The sequence below is a fragment of the Lepidochelys olivacea genome (genome assembly GCF_965140295.1).
Source record: "Lepidochelys olivacea isolate rLepOli2 genome assembly, chromosome: 3".
Taxonomy (NCBI): domain Eukaryota; kingdom Metazoa; phylum Chordata; order Testudines; family Cheloniidae; genus Lepidochelys; species Lepidochelys olivacea.
This window is the reverse complement of record NC_140413.1, coordinates 201,294,383-201,307,918: the sequence shown is the minus strand read 5'-3', so window position 1 is coordinate 201,307,918 and position 13,536 is coordinate 201,294,383. Positions and strand designations below refer to the sequence as shown.

At 41.3% G+C, this 13,536-nt stretch overlaps 1 long non-coding RNA gene across 1 annotated transcript in view; it reads left to right on the top strand.

Annotated features, from left to right (window-relative positions):
- The window catches only part of LOC311518696, a 32,402-nt gene extending 20,676 nt beyond the window's left edge, over nt 1-11,726 (top strand). The window contains exon 3 of the long non-coding RNA XR_014711082.1: nt 11,696-11,726. This is a non-coding gene — a long non-coding RNA (uncharacterized lncRNA). The remainder of the gene's footprint in view (nt 1-11,695) is intronic.
- The last annotated feature ends 1,810 nt before the right edge of the window (nt 11,727-13,536 follow it).

Sequence of the window (13,536 nt, the reverse complement as noted above, 5' to 3'; positions counted from 1 at the left end):
GGGGTCAAAATCTGTAGCAGCAACTTCTAAATGCTACAGCTACATTGTTTTGGGATTCTATCACCATGAAATATCCCTGGGTCCTATCCCCTGCTCCCATGAAAATACACACAGCTATGGCTCAGAGTTGAAAATACTCACTTCCCTAACATTTGTTGATGATTCTAGTTGACCATGATTATTTTTGAGGATGGACATTTTTGCTATACTCTCTGGGTAGGAAGACCACCTTTAGGAAATAAGGGAAAACCACATGAAAAATAAGGGACAATGCTTTTTTTAAGGGATATTTTAGGGAAACACCATTTCCCTTAGCCTATATATTTTTCTCTCAAGTATACATCTCTAGTGCCCTCAAATAGACAATGCAATTACCATCTGCTTCAGTGCAAAGTTGAAAATGGTACTTATCAGTTTAAATACATTTCAGTATATCGTTGGTTTTTGAAATCAGTTGATCAAACTCTTTACATGTACAATTGAAATGAACTTTAATTTGAAGCCCAGCCTTACCAGAATCAATATTTAGCAGGTTTCTGCAATTTGTCAAAGTCTCTTTACACAAGGAAAATATTCTTTCCACCCTGCATTTGAGATAGGAATAGACATCATGAATTCCACAAGTTTTAAGAAATTGGGAGAAGAAGGAGCTGGCTACCTTCTTTCAAAGCCCACCCCTTCCCCTGCACACAGTACTCAACGGAACTTTCTTTGAAATAAAACGTTCTAGTGTCCAGATGTGGCTAGCATTTGCTGTTTAACTTCACCATTAACAAACCCTTCCCTTTCCTGATGTTTTCTAAATTCTTTCTAGCATTTCCTTTCTTGTATTACAAGGGAAAAACAAGAGGTCTGGGGTGAAGAAACTTCTGAATATTTAATAACATGTTTTAACAGACAAAGTCTCAAAGAAGAAGCCACATCCATGATTTTTATTTCAGGTGTGAAACTCAGTGCAGCCTTGGGAGAAACACAAAAGGAGGAGAACCTTTTAAGCTTTGTGGTTAGTTTTGGTTAAAAGACTAGGTTTCTTCGGGCTGAATTTTATACTGAACACAAGCTTGAATCACCAAATATATTGCTTAGCACTGCTCTGAAATGGTTTGATTCAGTCTTGCTTATTTCATTAGTTGGTTGCATGAGTGAGGGGAGTCAAGTCATGACCCTTAACATATCACCGAATGCCCTGGTTTCACATCCCAGGCTTTGGTTTCTATGATATTGTGTGGCTGACTCCAATCAGAACTGACTTCTCATGAGTTCCAGGAAAGGGGGAGTTTGTAATCAGCTTCAACAACTTAGCTATGCAGGTCCTGAGGCCACTGCTGCTGCTTGTTCTCCAGGCTGCCTTGCTTGCTGGCCTATAATTCTGTCACCTTGTTCCCCGGTACAAGCTATACTCTAGCCCTCATGTACTAACTCCCTGTGCCTGGCTCCATGAAGCAGTGCAAGGAACATGCAGTGTAATCCAGTTAACTCCCCCTTATAGGGAAAGCTGCAGAGCAAGAAGTAGCTGTAGGTAGGTCCCAGCAGGGCAGGGAGACAGAAAACAAGTGGTCAGGCACGGGGCAGCAACAAATGGTGCATTCCTTGATTGAAATCACAGAATCATAGACATGTAGGGCTGGAAGGGACCTCAAGAGGTCATCAAGGCCAGTCCCCTGCACTCAAGACAGGACTATGTAATAACTAGACCATTCCTGACAAGTGTTTGTCTAACCTGTTCTTAAAAATATCCAATGAGGGAAATTCCACAACCTCCCTAGGCAATTTATTCCAAGGCTTAACCACTCTGAGAGTTAGGAAGTTTTTCCTCATGTCCAACCTAAACGGCCTTTGCTGCAATTTAAGCCCACTGCTTCTTGTCCTATCCTCAGAGGTTACTGAGAACAATTTTTCACCCTCCTCCTTATCACAAACTTTTATGTGCTTGAAAACTGTTATCATGTCCCCTCTCAGTCTTCTCTTCTTCAGACCCACCGTATCCAGTTTTTTCCCATCTTCCCTCTGAGGTCATGTTTTCTAAACCTTTCATCATTTTGGAATTGTTGGAGTCTGTTGCATCTTGGGAAAAATGCTGAAGTACACAGTCATGGAATTGCAGAGTCCATATAGCCCTAATTGAGATGAGTGTGGTGAGTCACCCGTCTCTGAGCTATTGTCTCAGGCTCTCTGCAGATGCAGGCAGATGATGCTACATTGGTTCATGGTTTTGAAGTTTTTCATTGCAACCATAAGGATTAGAAGTATATTGTTTTTTAATAAATGAAAACTGAGAGTCTGCAGAAGGGTGTGTCACCTGTGGCAAACTGCACACATCAGCAATCATGGTAACTTGGAATGCCTGGGGCCCCGCCTTCAAGGCGTTGTTAACAGCACATCTCTTGACTCAGGTGTTTGTCACAGAGGTGATGGGGTCGGGTGGAAAGGTACAGTACAGCATTCTGGGATGGCTGTGGATCTGTTCAGATTGACATTTGCCAATTGATTTTATATTGTTTTAATTTTTCCTGGGATTGCACTGTGGCTACGTGGTTACTCAAAACCAGTTTAAAAAAAATGAAATAGATGTGTGTATGTGTATATCTATCAGTCAGATTATGGATTCATATTGGGATCACATACCACAATGGTAATCTGTATTAACTCCTTGTCACCCCAAAGTTTTGCTTTCCAGCAATGGGCCTTTCCCCAGGAAAATCCATCTTTTGTATTGAAAGGATTTAAATGAATATGTCCTAGTGAAGATAATAGGCCCAGCTCATAGATTTATTTGTGCATGTGTAACAGGAGCATTATAACTGACCTTTAAATGCAAGGTTAGTAGCTGAGGAAATGACCAAATTCAGGTGGCTAAAGTACTGAGGGATTATTTTCCTAGCTAATTGCTGGAGGTAGGAAAGGGGAAGTATAAACCTATCTCCTGTTACTTTGCTGTTGAGAGGAGACCTTGTTCATTCTAACACCATGATATTTATTTGAAATAGGCACCAGACTTCAGTAGATGGAGTAAGGCACCCCCTATGAGTAAGGGATGGCCACATTGGGCCCAGTATGTGTAACACCTTATTCTTGGACATAAACAAACAGCATCCTTAAGACCTAGTCTGCACTAGGGAAGAAGTGTGTGCTTAACTCATGCTAGCCAAATGAGGTAACCTAACTTGAGGTAAAATCCCAGTGAAGACAAGGCAGTCTGTTGCTTTAACACGAATTAGCGATTGGAGGTTGACCCTAGACCTCCAGATGGTCTCTACGTTGACCTGCTAATGTGTGAAAGTGACACATTGCCTGGTATTCACTAGGATTGTATCTCATGTTAGCTAACAGGAGGTAAGAACAAAGCTATTGGGGGCTGACATGACCACTCTTTTACTCACTGGCAGAGCAACAATTCTCAACACTGGTGTCATCAATGTACAGTGATTAAACCAAATTGGGGATGCATGATCATGCTGCAAGATGAAAGTTTCCATTAGGAAGCTTTTGGTTCTCTAATATAAAGATGTGGGGTAAATTTTTCAAAGGTGCCTAAGTGACGTAGGCACCTAACTCCCATTGATTTTTTTCCCTCTCAATAGGATTTGTGTCTAAGTCACTTAGGAGCCTACGTTTCATTGAAAGTCAATAGGAGTTAGGCATCTAAATGCCTTAAGCCCTTTTGAAAATGGGATTTAAGCTCCTAAATCAATTGGGGACTGTGGAGTATTTTACCTCTAGACTATTTTGGGGGTGGGGTGGGGTGGGGAGATGGAGGGGAAGGGAAGAGTGATTTCACTTTGGTAAAGAATAGAAGATTGGTCCCAGCATGGTTAAATATGGTCGCTTTATTTTTATGTTGGATGAATAGTGAAAAATGGATCTCTTATCAGCTTGTCAGGTCCAAATCTTATTTGCGCTAAGAGCTTGTATACGCAGGGAAATTGACTGGAACAGGTATTGTGGAGGAAGCTTTTCCAGAATAGCTCCCCATGTAGTCACTCTCACGTTAAATCAGAAAAAGGCACTCTTAGTCCCAAGTAAGAGTATCCACATTGTAAAATAGCTTACTCTGCAATAGTTATTCTGATCAATTTCCCTGTGTAGACAAACCCTAATCCTCTTCACTCTACTTTGGCAGTGAGAAGGGGCTTTAAAATGAGCATCAGTTTCATTTACCCTTGCATTAAGGCCCCTTTATACCACCAGAGCAGTATGAAGTGGCCCAACTGTAAATGAGAATCAAGCTGTAAATATCATCCAAGAAGCCAAAACACTGAAAAACTTAGATATCATGGCAATGGGAATGCTACGAAAACACAGGACACAGAAAATAGTTTCTACCCACAATGTATATGTTTGCAATTCAGTACATCACAGATATGCGTACAATGGGGAAATTAGCACGGCATTCTCACTCTATCACATCGATGTCTTTTAAAAATCTATAATGAAAACCTTATGGGCTAGATTCTCATGTTTGCTGAGGCCCGTTTTCACACTGCCCTGGCAGTCTGAATGTAATTTATGCCCACTTTAAAGCGCCTTCGCATTGCTAGAGCAGTGTGACATTGCCTTATTGTAAATTAGAATCAGAGCCTACTCGATCTACCAGATCAATAAGCTTTTGATTAAAAATGGCAGTATTTTAGCACCAGATCTGCCAATGAGTTAAATACAATTGTGGCTTTCTGTAAATTCACTTTAGAATGACTGCATAAGAACTAACGTTACATCTGTCATCCACTTTTCAGGGTCGTGAAATAACTCAAGTCCTGTGCCAGTCTTGATTACTGCAGATTTTTCACAGCAGACTTCAGGGATAGGTGGAGGAGAATGAACTGAAAAAACCTTGACTCTGGTGTTAAAATCTGACTGATCCTGGACTGAACAAAATTTCAAAAATGTTCTCTTGCTTCCAAAGTACATATATCACAATGAGCTGTGCTAAAGATCTGACAGATAGTTCTGAGGACCAAAGCTTGAATTTAGCCAACCTTATCTAGCCATGCTGGTTCTTAAAGTGCTGAAATCTGCCTAGATCTATCCAAAGCATTAACAATGTTCTTTTCAAGTGTCCACATTAAAAGAAAGAGCTGTGAATGATTGATGCTTTTCACAGATTTTAGATACAGTAGGAACTAAATCACTGGATTGGCTGCACTGCATTGTCCTCTAGAAACAATTGCTCCCATCTATGTTGAAACAAAGCACATGAGAGAGGGACACGTCTTATGTTTTGGTGAAAACACACAAGAATTTGGCCAGTATTGAATGAGGCAACAGCACTTTCCCTTTAATAGTTTCCTATTCGGACAAGAGTTTTAGTCACTAGTGACCTAATACAATGAGCAAAGCAGTTAAAGATATAAGAGGAACTTGGGTTTCTACAACTATTTACACCAGTCAGATGCTCACCTCCAATAGTACGGTGCCAATTATTGCCATTTGAAAATCGGGCCCTGTGGCCCCTTATCTTAATCTAGCTCCATCCTGCATATTACTATAGTATTTAATAACAATAGGACTGATTGGAATTTTGGCTTAGTTTGAAAAAAAAAATTAATATTATGGGCCTGATTCTCATTTACACCAATCTGGCAGCATAAAGAGGCCTTGAAGTATGTGCAAAAGTAACCTATAAAGGTCCCTTTACAGTGTCAGAATGGTATAGAGCCTCGCATTTGAGAATCTGACCCACTAAGGACTGTGACTATATGTGATGCTGACGTGTTTCCATTCACACAAATGTTAGAACCATGCATCACTGTACAGTGAAACACCTGACCAGTCTATCTTGAGCCTGCCTATTCTACCAATGTCCCATACAGTATTAAACAAGGAGAAGTTTGTTTCTTCTAACAGATAAGATTCCAGAGACTTTTTTTGATCAAATATAGGGCCAAAGGGCAGTGACAAGACAAAGGCTCCATAAAAGAATTTTTCAGACTGAAAATAAGGTGTAACATTTTAACGGTGACAGTAATTAACCATCGGAACAATTTACCAAGGTCTTGGTGGATTCTCTATCACTGGTAATTTTTAAATCAAGATTAGATGTGTTTCTAAAAGATCTACTCTAGGACTTATCTTGGGGAGGTTCTGTGGCCTGTGGCATACACAAGATTAGACAAGAGATAATGCGGCTTTCTGGCCTTGGAAGCTATGAATCTATGAAACAGTGTAACGCCATTGCAAAAAAAGCGAACATCATTTTGGGATGTATTAGCAGAAGTGTTGTAAGTAAGACACGAGAAGTAATTCTTCCTCTCTACTCTGCACTAATTAGGCCTCAACTGGAGTATTGTGTCCAGTTCTGGGTGCCACATTTCAGGAAAGATGTGGGCAAACTGGAGAAAGTCCAGAGAAGAGCAACAAAAATGATTAAAGGTCTAGAAAACATGACCTATGAGGGAAGATTGAAAGAATTGGGTTTGTTTAGTCTAGAGAAGAGAAGACTGAGAGGGGACATGATAATAGTTTTCAAGTACATAAAAGGTTATTACAAGGAGGAGGGAGAAAAATCATTCTTCTTAACCTCTGAGGATAGGACAAGAAGCAATGGGCTTAAATTGCAGCAAGGGTGGTTTAGGTTGGACATTAGGAAAAACTTCCTAACTCTTAGAGTGGTTAAGCACTGGAATAAATTGCCAAGGGAGGTTGTGGAATCTCCATCATTGAGGATTTTTAAGAGCAAGTTGAACAAACACCTGTCAGGGATGGCCTAGATAATACTTAATCCTGTCTTGAGTGCAGGGGACTGGACTAGATGACCTCTCGAAGTCCCATCCAGTTTTATGATTCTATGATTCTTCTATGAATCTACACAGGTTATAAAATGTGTGGGGCTGGGGAGTGGGTATCTTAAGAACAGGAGAGAAAGGGTGGTCCATTGGCTAGGGTGTTTGCTTGAGACTCTGGAGGTGTGGGTTTAATTCTCTGCTCCACCCGTGTGACCTTGGGCAAGTTTCCTAGTCTTTCTGGCTCTCATTTTAACATCTGTGAATAGGGATAATAGCATTTCCCTACCCTGTGAGGATAAATACATGACAAATTGTGAGGTGCTCCGATACTGCGGTGATGGGTACCACATAAGCATCTACGATAGATAGTTTGTGCGAACAACTAGGCTTCAGCTGCTAATGCAGGCCAGAGGAGGAGTACCAGATGGAGCTTGCTGCTCCCCAGTGCCAGTCCCCACCCCTATGGATTCATGCAATACACAGACATACTGAACATACCCAGGAACATACGTATCCCGAACTCCTGTGGAAGTGTCATCTGTAGTCCTGCTCAGCCCTGTCTCCGCTGCCCCTCTGAATAGTCTCCAGACTGGCCCACTCCTCAATATCTTGGGAGGCCTCAGTTATCCAGTTGTACTAAGCTAACCCTCCTGAACAGTGAGGAAACAGGATTCTGCTTACTGTAAACTAAGCTATTGAATCTGTAAACTTGGGGGTCGTACTCTATGCCTGGAGAATTGCTGATATAATTCCTGTTTTTAAGAAAGGGGGAAAAAGTGGTCTGGGAAACTACAGTCTTGTTAGTTTGACCGCAATTGTATGCAAGGTCTTGGAACAAATTTTGAAAGAGAAAGTGGTTAAGTGGAGGTAAACGGGCACTGGAATAAAATATAACATTGTTTTACAAAAGGCAGATGATGCCAAACCAACCTGATCTTTCTTTGAGAAGATAGCTGATTTTTTTAGACAGGGGAAATGCAGTGGATCTAATCTATATGGATGTCAGTGAGGCATTTGATTTATTATTAGTTAAATTGGAGAAGATGAGGGTTAATATAGAGTTGAAAGGTGGAGAAGGAACTGATTCAAGGGGGAGACTACAACGGGTCATACTGAAAGGTGAACTGTCAGGCTGGAGGGAGGTTACTGGTGGAGTTCCTCAAGGATTGGTCTTGGGAACTATCTTATTTAAAAAAAAATTTTAATGACCTTGGCACAAGAAGTGGGAGTGTGCAAATAAAGTTTATGAATGACACAAAGTTGGGAGGTATTGCCAATATGGAGGATGACCGGAATATCATGGAAGATTTGGATGACCTTGAAAACTGGAGTAATAGAAATGGGATTAAATTCAATAGTGTAAAGTGCAAGGTCATGCACTTAGGGACTAAGAACAAGAATTTTTGCTATAAGTTGGGGACATATCAGTTGGAAGTGACCTGAAGAAGAGAAAGACCTGGATGTATTGGTTGATCTCAATGTAATGTGGCTGTGAAAAAGGCTCATGCAGTTCTAGGATGCATCAGGCGAGGTATTTCCAGTAGAGACAGGGAAGTGTTAGTATCATTATACGAGACACGGGTGAGACCTCATCTGGAATACCATGTGCAATTCTGGTTTCCCATGTTTGAGAAAGATGAATTCAAACTGGAACAGGTGCTGAGAAGGGCTACTAGAATGATCAGAGGAATGGAAAATCTACCTTATGAGAGGAGACTCAAAGAGATTGCCATGTTTAGCCTAACTAAAAGAAGGCTGAAGGGAGATATAATTGCTCTCTATAAATATATTGGAGGGATAAATACCAGGGAGCGGGAGGAGTTATTTAAGTTAAGCACCAATGTGGACACAAGAACAAATGGATATAAACTGTCCATCAACAAGTTAAGGTTTGAAGTTAGGTGAAGGTTTTTAACCATCAGAGGAGTGAAGTTCTGGAACAGCCTTCCAAGGAGAGCAGTGGGGGCAAAAAAACCTGACTGGCTTCAAGACTGAGGTTGATAAGTTTATGGAGGGGATGGTATGATGAGATTGCCTACAGTGGCATATAGACAATCTGCGACTGCCAGCAGCAAAATCCTTCAGCGACTGGTGATGGGACACTAGATGGGGAGGGCTCCAAGTTACTACAAAGAATTCTTTCCCTGATGTCTGGTTGGGTGGGTCTTGGCCACATGCTCAGGATCTAACTGATCACCATATTTGGAGTTGGGAAAGTCTTTAACTCATGAATTGAGGACTTCGGTAACTCAGCCAGAGGTTAGGGGTCTATTAGGGGTGAGTGAGGTTCTGTGGCCTGTAATGTGCAGGAGGTCAGACTAGATGATCACAATGGTCCCTTCTGTGCTTAAATTGTATGAATCTATGGAGACAGGTCTATCAATAGCTATTAGCCAAGATGGTCAGGGATGCAACTCCATGCTCTGGGTGTCCTTAAAGTGCCACTGGACTCCTTGTTGCTTAAATCTCTGACTGCTAAAATCTGTGATCGGATGATGGGATAGATCGCTTGATACATTTCCCTGTTCTGTTCATTCCCTCAAGCATCTGGCACTGGCTACTGTCAGAAGACAGGACACTGGGCTAGATAGACAATTGGTGTGACCTAGTACGGCCATTCTTAGGTTCATGGCAGGTCTATTTGTTATATCTTCAGTGTTTTCATCAGAAAACTTTGCAGAGAATGTTGTCCACTGTTCCAGAACTGTTAATTTTGCCTGATTATTAAGCCATCAGTGTGTATGATAGAGGGGGGTGCCAAGAAGTGAACAAGGTTCTGGCGTAGTCCTGTGACCTTTTCTGCTTTATGCTGGCAAATATTTAATTGTTTGGGAGTTAATCCAACATACACTGCCCTTCCTATTATTGATCTCTAGAACAGCCAACATGTTTTGCAACGGGCTCCTTTAAAGATCGACAGCCGCATTTGAAGTATACAGTCTGTATTTTGTCAGCTGCGGTATGTGAATGCCAATGGAGCCATATCACATAAGGCATAAACCTAATAGATTGGTTCAATGGAATCTCTGATAATATAGCAGTTGCCCTAGTCAGCTTAGCTACTCTGATTTCTTTCTTAAAATACTTTCCAACCCCTTTTCTTCTCCAAGCATCCGATCAAAACTTTAGGCCCCTTTATAACCCTAATTCAAACATCACTTCAGAGGTTAACACATTTGAACTCCAAAAGCAATGCTTTTAACTTCTATCCTGTGGTCAATAAGAAGCTAACTCAAACTATAAACAGTGTCAGATGGTGTCTCACACATTGCACTTAAGAAACCTTACTCCTGATAGTTCCTTGACCTTGGTGGCCTTGCAGACTGGGCAGCTTAAATGACACTGAACAGGGTCCCAACAAAGGAATCACATGCTTGATATTATAAGCCTGACAGCAGATTGGCAGTGCTTAGGTGTGGGAGAAGTGGAGGGGAGGCTGATAGAAGTAAGTGATGGAGGGCCTGATCCAAAGCCCATTTAACTCAATGGGAATCTTGCTGTTGACTGCAACGGGCGTTGGAGTAGGTTAAAACTGCTATAAGGGTGTCTTTAAGGTTATTTCCCTCCCATGTTTTCTCCTGATCTTTGTCATGTGGCTCAGGCTGGAGTTGCTTGCTTAGGAGGCACAATCCTGGCCCATTAAGAGATAAATGTAACCACTTGGTACCTAATTTGTGTCTGCAAAGTCCATGCACTTTTGTACTCTAGATATATGTCTTTACTGCACAGTTAACCTGCATAATTGGCTCTCAGTCTGAACACCTGCGTTAGGCATGGCCGGGTCTGAGCGACCCCACTGCAAAGTCATACGTGTGTCACTGTATCGTCACTGTTTCTGCATTCGCCCATGTGCGTCTGGAGGCCTTTCCCATGGTTCTTTGTGCTGAGACACTCTAGGATTTTTTTCCCAACTCAATTGAGGGAGAACGTATCTGTCCTTCTGGGGGAATTGTGGGAAGGCCACTGGAGGACTGAAACCACTGATTTGATTTAGCCTGCATCCTTGCTACAAAGCAGGAAGGTTCCAACTTGAGTTAAACTGGAGCTTGAGTTCTAACCCACACCTCCAGCTAAGTGAGCTAGGCCAGGCTTAAAGCATCTCCAAACCTGGGTTGGAGATTTCTCTGTGTGGCTGGTAAGGGGGTTGGGCCAAAACCATATAAGAGTCCAGTTAGCTGTGTAATAAAGACATAACCTAAATTCTTGGGCACACAAATACCTGCTAGTACATGCATATATTCTGCTGTCATATCTTCTGTCCACAATCGTATTCTGGGAACAACTAGACAATGTAGCCCCAGAAGTTGACACATACTGGAAGGGAGGGTGAGGAGAAAGGGGAGATTTCTATAATGTTGCATATTTCAAAGGATTCCATCCGTCTGTCACAACTGCAAACCATTTGATCACTGAGTTATCACAGATCAAGGTTGCAAAGAGTGAATTTGTGAAAGCTATTGATTTTTCTCACTCCCTTTTGAGTTCTAAAGCCTGTGATCTCTTTAGATTCAGTTCAGTGAAGAAAATCAAATTAAAATATCCAGGAAATATCTTAGAGAAAAATATTGCTTTGTTTCTGGACTGTATATTATTCAATAATTACATAAAGTCTCTATGTCTATCTATATACATATGTAAAAGAATGCTATTAAGGTTGCAAGGTCAGGCATTCAAAAGTCAGGAAATGCCAGAGTTAAGATTAGCTGGTTAAAGTTTGGCAAAGTTTTAATGAATTGAAAACAGGGGCTTAAAATTGGAAGTATTTTGATATAGCAGTCACTACCATCTTTGCCTGTAATATGTGTGATCTCATGCATCCCCAATATAGTATCAGAATAATAAAATTAGAAGGCGCATAACAGTAATGAAACACTTCTTAGGTACTCATCCCTCATAGTTGTTGCTAATATTCATTGCAGGCTTTGTTGCAATGGCATCCTCACTAACATTTGTTGTACCTTCTTTAATTGCAGTCATCCAGAGATTATTTCCATAGTGGGTGCTGTCAGAGGCAGGTAAACTGTTTATACAGCTGATTCCTGTTTAGTGGCTATAATGTTACTGTTGTTTGTTTCTTTTAGGAAAACATTGAATTTTTGTTTAGCTCTGAGTTTATTTTCTTAGGGGAACAGCTGAAAAGTTTAAATAATGGCAAAGTCGTGGTTTGGTCTTTCAGACATTTTACTTTTGGTGAAACCTTTTCCAAATAGCTTCGAAAATGTATCGGGGTGGAAGATTCTGAAGACCTAACATTTGGCTTTGCTGTTAAACTTGTCCCCAAAGTTTTGATGAAATATTTTAAAAACTCATTAAATTTATTCCCTAAATGAAACAGCAGTAGTTTCACTCATTGATTAATTTTTGATCCATGTTATTCAGGACCAAATGACATCTTCATTGATCAGTTATGTTGTCTGTAAGTAAAGTTTAAACACTGCTTTTAAATGGGAAAGATAGACCAAACAATCTGATAAGGATTCCTAATTGTGTATACTGTATGTCTCCTTGTAATTGCATGGCTCAGAATTCACTAGCTGCATTACCTTTATTATTAATAACATAAATACACACTCTGTTTTATGTTCCTGCATTCTAGGAGCCAAATTTAGTTTTGGCATAAGTCTGTGTAATTCCATTGAGACCCGGGATGAATATAGCTTCTGTGCCCCCAGAGTTATCACCCATTTCTAACTCATTGCTTTTTAAATGACTCTGAGATACCTTTAATAGGACAAGTGCTGTATAAAAACAAACTCTCTTCCACATCAGCCAGCCCTGTTATGTGGTGGTCAGTCCGTAGCTCACCACGAGAAGGAGAGTTTGATCTTGTCATTATTTGTATTACAGTGAAGCTTAGAAATCTCACACATTATGCGAGGTGCTGTTTGTACCCAAAGTAAGAGAGAGTCCCCGCCCCCAAAGAACATACAGGCTAAACAGTGGTCCCCCAACCAGTGATCCCTCCCCAGCTTAGTGTGTAAGTTGCAGGTTTCAAACATATAGAGTCCTTGGATTCAGAGGTTAAAATCCCAGCAGCCTTACCAATAACCAAGTGAATGAAGAAAAAGGTCCTTTATCTGTCACATTAGTACAATTTGCTGAGGTGGCAACACTATTCACTTACGGGAAAGACACAGAGTTGGAGATCAGAAGTGGTGGTGAAGTAGGACGCTAAGGCATGGAGAATGAGTGACTTGCCCCAGGTTTTCTGCAGCGTTGTAGCTGTGTCAGTCCCAGGATAGTAGAGAGACAAGGTGGGCGAGGTAATAGGTTTTACTGGACCAACTTCTGTTGGGGAGAGAGACAAGCTTTTTTGCTACACAGAGCTCTTCCCCGAGCTGAAGAAGAGCTCTGTAGATTGAAAGCCTGTCTCTCTCCCCAACAGAATTTGGTCAATAAAAGGGGGGAGGGATAGTTCAGTGGTTTGAGCTTTGGCCTGCTAAACCCAGGGTTGTGAGTTCAATCCTTGAGGGGGCCATTTAGGGATATGGGGCAAAAAATGGGTGTTGGTCCTGCTTTGAGCGGGGGGTTGGATTAGATGACCTACTGAGGTCCCTCCCAACCCTGATATTCTATGATTCTATGAAAGATATCATTACTTCACTCACCCTTTGTCTCTCTTGCACCAGGTCACACAGGAAACCAGTGGCAGCGGACAGAATTGAACCCAGGTCTTCTGGACCAGTTTGATACCTTAACCACATGCCCATCCTTTCCATCTCAATGTCAATTGGCCTGATTCTGCTATTTCATATTGGTCCAAACGAGGCAGAACTCCACTGAAATCAACAGCATTACACTAGCAAAAAACAGT